The sequence below is a fragment of the Bombus impatiens genome, unplaced genomic scaffold, assembly GCF_000188095.3.
Source record: "Bombus impatiens unplaced genomic scaffold, BIMP_2.2 scf_0146, whole genome shotgun sequence".
Classification (NCBI taxonomy): domain Eukaryota; kingdom Metazoa; phylum Arthropoda; class Insecta; order Hymenoptera; family Apidae; genus Bombus; species Bombus impatiens.
Window position 1 is genome coordinate 988328 of NT_176565.1, and position 12339 is coordinate 1000666.

The 12339-nt window shown below is 37.2% G+C and overlaps 1 protein-coding gene and 1 long non-coding RNA gene across 4 annotated transcripts in view; one reads left to right on the plus strand and one right to left on the minus strand.

Annotated features, from left to right (window-relative positions):
• The window catches only part of LOC100740284 (dopamine D2-like receptor), a 96462-nt gene that overhangs the window by 26474 nt on the left and 57649 nt on the right, over positions 1–12339 (minus strand). The gene's annotated exons all lie outside the window — the stretch shown is intronic.
• Positions 1183–8263, plus strand: LOC105680389. Its single transcript, XR_001102063.3, has 3 exons — positions 1183–2834; positions 3451–3638; positions 3737–8263. It is a non-coding gene; the product is annotated as an uncharacterized LOC105680389 (long non-coding RNA).

Sequence of the window (12339 nt, forward strand, 5' to 3'; positions counted from 1 at the left end):
TAAATAAGGGCGCGAGAATATAGCTCCTAGTACAATAAAGTGAATCGACGACTCTGCGAGAGTTGAAAGTAATTGACATTTACGGGTACAGTAACAACTGAACGAGAAGCGATTTTATAAATTATAATGTAATTTTATAAAATTTTCCTCTATAAATCTCTTAGAACATTGCATGCGGCAAAATCTCTATTACGATCAACCGCTAGTGTCGCGTGGCTCTATCTATATACACCGAGTAGGTATAACTTTTTGTAGCATCGTGATCATTATGAAATATCACGGGTCACTTTTTTGAAGCCGCGCGGTTAATTATCCTCTATACGATAATCCAAGGAATTGGCCATAACCGCGTACTTTGTAGGAGCTGAATGAGGGATCGTAAAAAGTGCAGGTGTTCGAGCGATTCTAGTCAATCGTTCGACACAGGATTCTTACGTAGGAAAGGTCATGTAATAATTCTCCACGCGGATACAAAAAAGCGAACGAATAGATTTAATTGTTTCCAATTCGATCGATGTTGAAAAAATGCTATGAAAAGATCGACCAGTTTAAATTCACTGCAACGGCGTTAGCCAATACTGCTTGAAAAAATGAAACGAAAAAATAGTTCATAAAAAAAGTGTGCATTAGTTTTTCTTCTTCGCAAGACTATATCGCGAAATTGTGTTGAAACGTACGCGTGACTAGCTTCGATGGAAGTGCATTGGAACAATTTCGCCACGTTTGTCCCGACGTCGAAATCAGTGAAACAAGCAATTCAACGTGTGACACTAATTACTCGAACGAAAGTGAAGCGATTTGTTAAATGCCTATATGGGACTTGTGCTGGAACAACATAACCAGAGTATCTACTGGAATCTGTGAGGTAATGGGCAATGTTTGATGTACCGGTACATTTCGGTTATGTACTTTCCATTCTGTATAGAGAAACCATCCATTACTCTGAAATTAAGACTCATGGTTGCTATTAATGTCATCGCAAACGGCAAAATCTTCCATCATAACTTAATGTCATCATCCATCGCGAGTAATTACATATCATTGAACACATTAAAACGTGTTAGATGACTAAATAGTAGACGGAAATGATCGGTTAGATTGGTCATTCAATGATAACAAGCGATAGAGAATTCGGTAGAAAAACGAGGTGAACAATAAAAGAAACTTGTTACAAAAATTATAATTCAAAAACAAATTGAAAAAATTTATTAAATTTCTCCTATATCCTATTCTACTATCCTCCTATATTCTGAAATGAAAACCGCAAGAAAAAGCACAGAAAGTACCAGCAACAGCAGTTGCAAGAAAAGATCATGGAAAGGAAGGGAACAGTTCCAAAGTTATCCAATATCTTAGATATGAAAGAAAGGGAATCACAGAAAGATGGGGCCGAAACTGGCATCTTTCTTTGATTTCTTCGTCGCTCGCGTTCTCCGAGCTAAGCCTAACAGCTTACATCATAATATAACAAAAATGAAACTACAGAATAGACCAGGAGCACATTTTTTTAAGTACCTTTATGAGTTAAGTTTCTCCGATTTTCATTTTTTCGTGTTATTTCGACATCTCCCGGTAGGTGTGAATTTAATTGTAAAAGAGATGAACTTGAAAGATTACATATATTGGTTTGGATAGTTATCGTCCTTTACCTTCTATTTTTTTCATTTTTTCGTCCATCTTTCTCGTAATACAAATCCCCCTAATTATGGGCCAAAGATTCTCACTGGTTCACAAGTTCAATCTTAAAATTTTTTCGAAAATGTGTCGTATCATCAGAACCGTTTAGAGAGAGAATTCGCGTGCCACTTCCTTACACATCGCATTCCCCTAATACTAATCTCCGAATACATTTTTGAGCTATCCCTAAAGCACTTAATTTTATTTGAAACTGTGTTGCGTGTAGTCGAAAAATTGGGAATGCAGCATCCAGACACTTTGTTCGATGTACTTGTGCATTAAAATCGATCTCCAACGCAACGGTAAAATTAAAAAATCTTTGGGTGCATAGAATGTGTGAGAAATTCTCATGTAGCGCTAGTTTTATATGGGAAATCGTGAAGGTAACGAGCAGAAAGTTATGAGAGCATGAAGTGAAGAAAGGAAAATCGACGGAGGAAAAGTTTCAATTTTTCCGAACGGATTATAACGGGCTGCTGAATAGTCCAAGTAGGTCTTCAATGGCAAATATTATGTTAAATCTCTTATGAATGGGACAATGCTGACGGGATTCTAATATCTGGATCTTAAATGCGTGTATAGAACATCATATTGAAGCCACATTGTTATCCCATGAACTAGTAGACCTATAATATAATAAATGGAACGGCAACCCTATAGGGTGTACCCTGGATGAAAAATGTATCCAAGGTCTAATAATTTCGTGAGCTTTCCTAAGCCTAACAGCTGAAATCGATGATCGAAGTGGGTTGCTACTGGACGAATAGGTTTCGTTTACGAGTATCGTAACCACATGTTTCCTCCATCTTTTCTATTGTCCGATAATCCTTTTTTTCTTTCAACAGACCTACCCAGTTGCTTTTGAGTTGTTCCTCGTAATGATGAGACGTAATTTAGCCGAGATTAACAGAACTGGAAATTATCTCCACGTAGAATCGAAGCGATAACGACCGTTGTGAGTAGGACGTATCTGGAGTCTAATCTGCTTTCAGCGATAATTCAAGTTAATTATTCTCCGTAGTCTTGGGCTGTGAGCTCCATGCGTTTCCTTTGAAGCTCTGGCATCGGATCAAGGTATATATTTCTCTCGCCTGGACGTCTCCCAAACAGAGAGAAATTCACGGATCCCCAGGCACCGACCGATCTTATAACGAAAAGTAAGAAACGGAAGTACCCACAATTCTAGTGTGCATTTCACCCCTTCTCGGAATATTCTAGAAAGAAAATAGAGACATTTTGTTAAACAAATGATTGGAAAATATTATGAAATTATTCTATACGATATTACAATGGTACTTTGTTACGTAAATTTCAAATGCTCTAAACTAATGCCATTAATATTAATAATCGTGCCAATATAGATATCAATCAATAATTAACCTTTCTTTCAGTATATGCATATATGTATAATGTTATGGCTGGAAATCATCTGCCGATACAGCATACACGCTACTACATGTACGCTCGCAATATCTTATTGATATTTTACCTACTTTGTTTTATATTTGACACAGTGACCAAAGATAATTACCCGAAGACGATAAATCAGATTTCCTTTATACACATAGAAAATTACATTTTCGTGTCTAGCCCTTCGTTTTCTTCGTTGGTGTGATATCACGGAAAGACGGGACGACGGAAGTCATGTTAATATGTATTACATTATATCGTAGATAGGATAATGTGGTTGGCGTAACGCTTGTAAACCAACACTATTTCGTTATCGTATCATCAGCAATCTCAGCGTTCGTCTCACCTCCCGTTCATTTTCAGATATTTCACGGAAGTAATAACACACTCGACTGAAATTTTATTCCCATTCCGTTGATGTAACTCGTTCAACTTGCCGATAAACGAACGCTTCAAACAAGTTACTTTGGAAACGTTCATTTACAAGCGAATTAACAGAAGTTCGAGGCGATAAGAACTCGAAACATCAAACCTGCTGAAATAAGTTCTATGTAAGTATATACATATATCTACCTATATAATAGGGTATTATACGTATACCGAAGAAAAGAGAAAGCGCGGAACAACATCGTATAAGGAATGTTTGCAGCAAACTTTCCAACTACTGCAGAACAACTGTGAATTGCAGGCGAATTAATATAGCAAACGGTTGGTCGTTTCAACTGCAATCGACCCGGGAAGAAAGAACTTGGTATACAAACTTTTCGTCTAGAAAGAATAATTTCCCGGATTCTTGAAAGATCGGAAGCAATCTAGGAGTAGCTGACGGCGCGATAGAGAAAATTTGTTCAAGAAAGAATTGTAATATTTGTCGATTAAGTCGAGTTCGTCCAGAAGCTTCTGACTTAGAGGCTATTTCCTTTCTTCGTACGTCACAGCATGGCTTCAAAGCTGAAGCGTAAAGACCGCGTTCTTTACTTTGAAAACAGACTAGCTTTACACAGGCGGAAGGACTAAGTTTTAATTAAAGGTCGCGGTCGTTTTTCAGAGCGGCAACGTTTTCACGCTCACGCGTTTTTTAAGGAGATTTTAATTTGTTGCACAACTTTCAGATCGTGATGCGCATCTCCTTCAAAGATCTTTTTCAGAATCTTCATAATTAAAATAAAGTAACAGCGATGTCTGGGTATATTCCACAAAAGTTCTTCTTTATTCACTTTATCAAACGACTTGTAAAACGAGCTGGACCAAATGCATCCATTTTCCAAATAAATTTTTCTTCGTTCCTGTCGATTGAATTACAGTCGACCGTCGCGTCGGTATATGTCTATTTGCGATGAAAACGCAAATGCAGAGCGGCGCGGGAAGCGAAGAAAAATAGAGATGGGATCTCCAATCGGGCTACGTAATTTTTTCAATTTAAATCTAATCTAACCTGGCACGCAGACGCATCTACATATATTTTCGGAGCAAAGTAGCGAACGGAAGTGAGACAGGGGCACAAATGGGAAGGCTAGTAGACCTCTCACAGAGCTCGAATATTTTTTCCTTTATTCAGGCCGTTCACCGTGCTGGCAATTACGTGCCATTTACGTGGCAACCAGGCTGTCGCATCTAACGCGGCTTTTCCGCCTACACGCGCCCGCGCGTGAATTCGATCCGATCGCAGCTAGCCCCGATCGACTAACCCGAAATACCGGAATCGATTATGCTGGTTTACAGGATGCCTCGTCAATCAACGCGTGAGCTCCCCAATTTTTCAATCACCTTTTTTTCACCGAAGACAACAGCGACACGTGAACCAACGTACGATGCTTCCCGTTAAACTGAAGCGTCAATAGGAAGCTCGTGTCACGATGCGCCGAGATGTAAGACAACGAGATAGCGTTTGTCGAACATACGTTATTCTACTGTTAATATACATACTATGAAATTTCATAAAATATGATCAGCTTGGTAGCAGATTGTTTCCGTAAGCTATAATTTAATTAAATAATTGTAATTTATAATTTAATTACACCACCGATTCCGTAAATAATGCTGCTTTTCTGAGAGTTAAGCTTCAAAAAATGAGAGTTGTTGCCATCGGAGTTTAAAAAAATTGAAATAGGAAACTTAATAGAAACAGACAGTGGATTATTAAAAGATAGGAGAAAATTTGTCAACGATTGATTGCGAAGAAGTAATCGTTTAGTTTTATCTAGCATGGAATAGCTTTAAAAAGTTATTTTCAACAAGATGGTATATAAAGAAGAGAACAATTCAGTTGTATTATCGAGATACACACTGGCTCGAAATACATACTGTTATGTCTAAGTACTTTACTTATCCCGTTAGGAGATTACATTTCCGTTCCGGCTGAGATTACTTATTCGTTTTATAGCGATAAGAGTAAGTCGGTATATATGTATAAAGCAGAGAAGATACGTATATACGATTCCAAGGGAATCCATAAAAGTAACAACATACAAAACTTTTCTTATATCCGGTGGAGTATGTGCGCACAACGTTGTAATAGTAACCTCAAAATAAATGTAGACGTTGTACCGATGTATCAGTAATGCGATGTTGCGGAATCGATAGTATCAGCCGAAGAGTAATTTCGGAAAGACAGTTATTATCGATGCAAAGACTAAACAGTCATTGTATGATATACGCTATAATAAAGTCGAAAATTTCGAGAAATTGAAGTTCAATAATCAACTCCTAATAGAAGGTAGGAATATGAGAGAAAAGGAATTCCCAAACGAATACGTCGAAATAGCAGGTAATAGGAAAAGGGGCAAGACACTGCGGCATAAGTTCACCTGCGATACTTTGTGATACTTGAGCATGAACTATTTTCTCTCTCTACCTTTTTCGTTATCTATTTATCCGTTGAGCCAAGAAATTGATGCAATTTCCTGTAACTTCTGAAAGTTATGTCGCTTGACAAAAGAACACTCAATTACCAAATTTGATATGTGCAACATTACCGATAGAATATATTACACCGTATCTTCTGGGATGCGACTACTTATCCTAGTACCTTCCTAAAAAATGTAACCTTTTACATAGTTACGCCCGAGGACTGGCGCTATTATCGTTAAAATATTCGATCGAATTGATGGGACGAAAGCCATTTTTCTTTGAGCAGTATTTTATATTTAAATGGTGAAATATTCCCTCAAGTCCACCAAGTATATTTTACTATCGAACATGCACGTACCACGTACGAATTCAACGCCTTTAAAATCCTAGGAAAATGATATGACACACAGAAAATGATATTACCATCTTCATACAAGTAAGTATATCCAGAGTTGAATACATACTTACATGTATGAAAACGATAATATCACTTTACGAGTTTCTTTTTCTGTGCGACTTTCGAATTATTAAAACTGCGGATCGTTACGGACAATTGTGCATTTATTATATAGCAACTTGTAATTTGGATGTGAACGTAGTGTTTTTGTGAAGAGAATGAACGCCGGCTGTGAACAAAGAAATTACCGTGAATCCAGGACACATAAGTCTTTAATTAAAAATTCTCTATACACAGAGCTGTATTCTTTCGTAACAACTTCTCGCTTTGCAGAATAATAAAAAGCATTTCTTTGTATAACGAACTGAATCTGAGAAAGCAATTACTTCTATTTTTGCCGTCTCAAGATACCGAAGAATTCTAACAGCTTTCTTTCAAGATGTATCTTTTTAAACGTATTGATATTCGAAGAGAGAGTTGCACAGATATCGTATATTAATTAATTGTCAATCGATGAAAACTGTGAATATTAAAAATCGCAGTCGATTAAAATACTTGTTGATTTTACCTGATTATTAACTGGTATATTTGCAACATTTGCACATTGTGCGCGTGATTTATAACTATGCGTGATATCAAACAAATTTATCATATTATCAATTTAATTATTTAAGAAGACACGTTGATCAAAGAAGTTCACGATACATCGAGTTTGAAAAACCTAAGTTTAAGTCTAATTTTCTATACTTTAAGAAGGTGTAGAAAATTAAGAGAGGAAGGTGCCGACTGAAACCTACAGAGTAATCGTACATCTATATTCGCAATGAATAGTTTATCGAAATAAAACAGTAATACGATATAACGAGTTGGACAAATAACATATATGAAACAAGTGCAAGTTTCGACACCAGACATGCCACGGAATTTAATAACATCGTGAAGCTTGAGTTCCCCCGTACACAGAACTGGTTAAATTCGAAAACTTTCCCTGTTATTAATTGCTACTAATATTATACCTCGATTTCCTCTTCCAACAAAATTACGTATGCGACCATGGAAATATACGATTTTCTCTTTATTTTACGACTAACGTTCCCCAGCCTTAATTGTTTACACGAGATGCACCGTAACACGAAGTATCCTCTGCTCTGTAGTAAATGTTATAAACAAACGAGGCAGTGCAAACCGAATTGAAAGTTTTACAGTAGAGGAAGTTATAGAAGATTAAGAGAGGAAGCTCTCGACTGAATCAAATGTTAATAAAAACCGACGCAGTCCGGTTCAATTTAATATTAACGGGTGTTCTCGAAGAGCTATAGGGAGGAACGCGAAATTGCCGCAGAGTATTTTACACAAAACTCGATTAGTAGGTGGAAGTTCTCTGCAGAAGCGTCTGTACCATTATTGTGAAAGCCACGGACGGGAAAGTAGGTGCAACGACGAGAGCTATCTCCGCGTTTAATTAACGTACGTTGAAGCCAGTAGCATCAACGCGAGGCTTACTTTCCTAGTCGTTCGTGCTCAACATATCGGCCCAGTTTGCTTATTTTGTCCGGCTAAATGGGACTCTATCACTCCGAATAATTCGACGTGGGTCCAGCTCGAATAATCGCAAGGAATTTGGTACTATTTTCAAACACGACGCGATTACGCGACGCTCGAACGGCCAAAGCTAATTTCATTTCGTTACTTCTCTACGTTACTTTGCTAAGATGACGAGCTGTTAATTAATGGATCCTAGGTGAACATTGCGATCTCTGATTTTACACCCGAGTAGAAAATTGGGTTGCATCGATTTCAGTATACCATCGTGTATGAATGAAACGAGCTATCGTATATTTTAATTAATGGCATCGGCGTCTTTATCTTCGGTATCACGTTTTCTTATCGATACGCACGATCTTCTAACTGGCTCATTAGCAAAAGTTAATTAAGGTTGAACGTTGCGTCCGTCAGTTGAAATTTCACTGCTGGAACAAATCCCTACTTCTCCATTCCTTTTTTATTTTTTTCTTTTTTTATTCCTAGTCCTTTATTTTCCTTAAAAATGCATGGAAATTGCTCTGTTCTCGTCTCATCGTTCATTTTCAGTCCCTCTTCGTCTAGCCGCATGATTTGAGATATCTCGGAGCTTCCGCGGAACTGATAAATTAGTTTTTTTTTTTTAAATTCGCCTGCAATTAATTAATTATCTATGTAGCTTTTATCTATATAGCATGGCTCGATAGAAGCTTCAGGCAAGTGTGCATTCAGCTTAAGCGGCAATTATCATTCAGCGATTACATTACGACGAGGTTGAAATTCCTGGATTCGACTAGATCCTTCGGTATGGAATATTTCGTTCCAAGTATGGATTTAATTTTGCTGTTTTCTTTTTTTACTTCATTCCAAAGGCTATAATCAACTCATCGTCGTGAATACGGTCGTCAGAACGTCCTTTAATTGCTAAATACCCGTTAATCCGTTAGCCTTTGATGGAAAATTCTGTTAATTTTATCACTATGTTCGATTTCTGAATATCATCCTGGAAATAACTCGACATCCACGTGTAGGTCGAAAAATCCTTCGACTTGTCCGAACAGTTGAACGTAAGAACGCGAAGTTTTAAAGTAAGGAGTCCAGAAATATTATTAGCTACAAGTTGGTTTATAGATATCGGATTTCCATGATATATGTCGATATTAATAAAATGAAAACGTGTACTACTTCGAGTCGGTACCGTACAACGTACATATTGCCAGTGGTGCGAAACTGTCTTTCCTGTTTTCAATTGTTTGACGATTTTTGAGACGTTTCATCTTATCCTTCGTTCAGAGCACACAAAGTCAGGCGGCAAACGCCAACACCTATTACTTACAAATACACGATTCTGGGAACTTTGAGCCTTCGTTCAAGAACCTTCGTTCTTGCCGATTCCCTTTACTCGAATTATTTCGAAGAGAAAGGAAGGGTGAACGGTGGTATTGTTCCATCGAAGCTCGTTCGATTGGAAAAGCCGAGAATCGCAGGAAATTAAAGGCAGCTTGTCGAAGACAGTAAGGAAAAATTCCATTTCGTGTCCCGAGCAACGTATACGTACAGGATGTTTCACAAACCAGAGAATAGTGGTGTTAACTCGGCGATTAGTTTAAAAGAGAAAAGCGAAAGAAGATTGCACACTAAGTAAGATACCAAAGAAAATAATACACATTGTGTCGATGTTCTGTTCCTTCCTATATCCTGTTTCGTCCTATGGATGAATTTATGAAAAATATCGCGCAGTCTGTGCAAACCATTTTTCTTATGTCTATGACAATTTAGGCTGCGGAAAGAATAGCTTGCTCCTGAACATCATGAAATTAATGTTCGTTGCGTGTGGCAGTTAATATTTAAAATACGTCGAATAGAATAAATCAGAAAGAATAGGTATTGATCGCGATAATATAGCGGCGCATCTTTTTCGCTAAACAGAGCGAAGAACAAGGCCACGGCTATTATCAACGCACGTGCAAACAATATATATCGGTATATAATAAGAAACCAAAATAATACAATGTTATAATACTAGAACAAAATTCATTTAAATGTAAATAAGTTCATATTTCCTCGTAGCATAATGCATCATAGCAGCGTGCGAGCTTCATGTAACAGAGAGAATAGGTGAATAGTAGATACTTCATTATCAAAATAATTATCGGGTTCGAAATCTGGAAAATCGTTTAATTACATTTATTTTATACTCTGGTAGTCGTGCCCAGGAGAGCTTAATATAGGTGGTTGATAATATTGTTAATAAATTTATATTGTATAAATAATGGAATGCGCGTGTATTGATTAAGTTAATAATAAATTGATCAATGGAGTTACATCGCATAAATTTATTTTATGCAAAAATAATACAGTTACTTCATGTTAAATGTGTAGTACGCTAAAAAAGGAACGTACACCTCGTAAACATTCATTCCTCACTGTTTAATAGTTGTAAGCTACCTCCATAAGCTTGTAGGTAGTTAAATGAGTATGGAGCAAGTTCCATCATTCTCCTAGTAATAGAAAATTTTGCTGTATCTTCTCACAATCTCATGCGATCAGGTTTAGATTACGTTTTACGCATCAACCGAAAGTATCTTTGCGATCGTGAATCGCGTGTCGCTCTGTATCAGATAATTGACACAGGTGCTTGGACACGGAACTGTCCATTGAAATACTGTGTTTGTCGTAAAGTGTAAACAGAATAGTAAAATCAAATCGTTTCCGAAACAGTTACGCTCTATACTGCATAACTTTTAGCAATTTAATTCGCAGAGATCTTGGCGCATGTTATATATCGAAATGATGACAAGAGTTGAAAGATACCAGCAAGATCGAATAGATAATTCGATAATATACATCGAAAGTGATTGATTTATTCAGCTTCAAAATTGAAAAAAAAAAACAAAGAGCTTTAGTAAAAGAGATCCGTCTGCGCCACAATTCGATGAAAAATTGGAGAATATTAGTAACGTTATAAGATTATTTCTGACAAGAATCGGCTACAAATAGATATCTCATATATGCCGAGTCATAAAACATGCAATATCAAGCTCTTACTGAGAAACCATTGCAAAAGCGTATTACCAGATCTCTGGGTGACGATGCAGATTGAAGCGCACGTGCGTATATGTATATGTGACACAGTGAAATCCTGATAACCGTCTAACAGCAGTTCCGTCCGTACTAATACGTACCCATATGGAAGGCACGCAGCATAGAGTATATAGGGAGTAAGGAGGAAGCGAAACTATTCGAGACAGTCGAACGTGACATTCGCCGTTTAAAGTCTACATTCTAGACGATGCGGCTGAATGAAACAGAACGATGACTATTACGAAAAGTTTCGAATTCTCTCCATCGTTACAACTGCTCCACCGTACCAGGATTTTTATTATTCTTTCGACTTTTAACGTTGCATGCAAAATTTCCACAGTCGAAAGGATCTATATTGTGTCAATCAGTTCGAATAGGGGTCACGTGTCTATTTGCGATGCATCGCGACTTGTGGTTGCGATAAACCGCACGAACGTCACACCAAGCAGGTTACCCTTGCTGCGTTTCATGTAGCGCTCGACGTACCGTTACGCGAGGTTAGACATAACAATAGAAGACCGCAAAAGGTTTTCAGATATATAGATACCGTATAATTAACCACTCTTTATAATATCTGTAACATAATTGTTCGCTACATGTTTCATAAATGACACGATATTTAGCTGCAATTTTAACGCTTTCGCTACGTCTTCGTATACATCTTTGCCGTGTCATAGGTCATTGCGTTGACATAGTTAGCAAATAAAGGGCTAATTTAAATAGAGAACGATTGACATCTTTCATCCCAATAAGAGTATAGATATATCGAAACACGTACTATTGAGGTACTTTTGATACTATCGAGACACGGAACGAGTTAATATTGAATTCAGGCAAATTTAGTTGAACTCGATGCACTATCGACATGAACCATGTATTAATATACATTAATATAACGTGACTTTGAGCAAACGCTGTGACGGATTACCAGGATTCGCTAACGTCCTCGGAATTTCGGGAAATACTGATGGTCCAGCGAACATTGACGTACGTAAGACCATTCCTAATATCATGTCGAGTCACAAACACAGGCTGTAATGCAGATTGTATCTAATTGCAACTAACTAGGTACAATGGAATTACCTAGAGCGCCAATATTTGGCAATTCCAGTATGACTGGAAACGTAATTAACATGTTGCTATAAACAATTGTATCAAAATTTATTTTAAAGAATATCTTGTAAAATAGAAATTAAATTACAAAAGTTTAATTTACTAAACTGGTTGAATAAGGAAGCAACGTAACTCCTTTAAGCTACGTTTAATCATGATCGCCAGATTATTTTAACGCTGTTGAACGTTGGTAAAATACTGCATCGGTTCATCCTGTTCCACTTAGACGAACGGGTTTTAACGAATTTATCCAGTGCGATCTCGTTACTGCAAAAAAGTTGTCACTT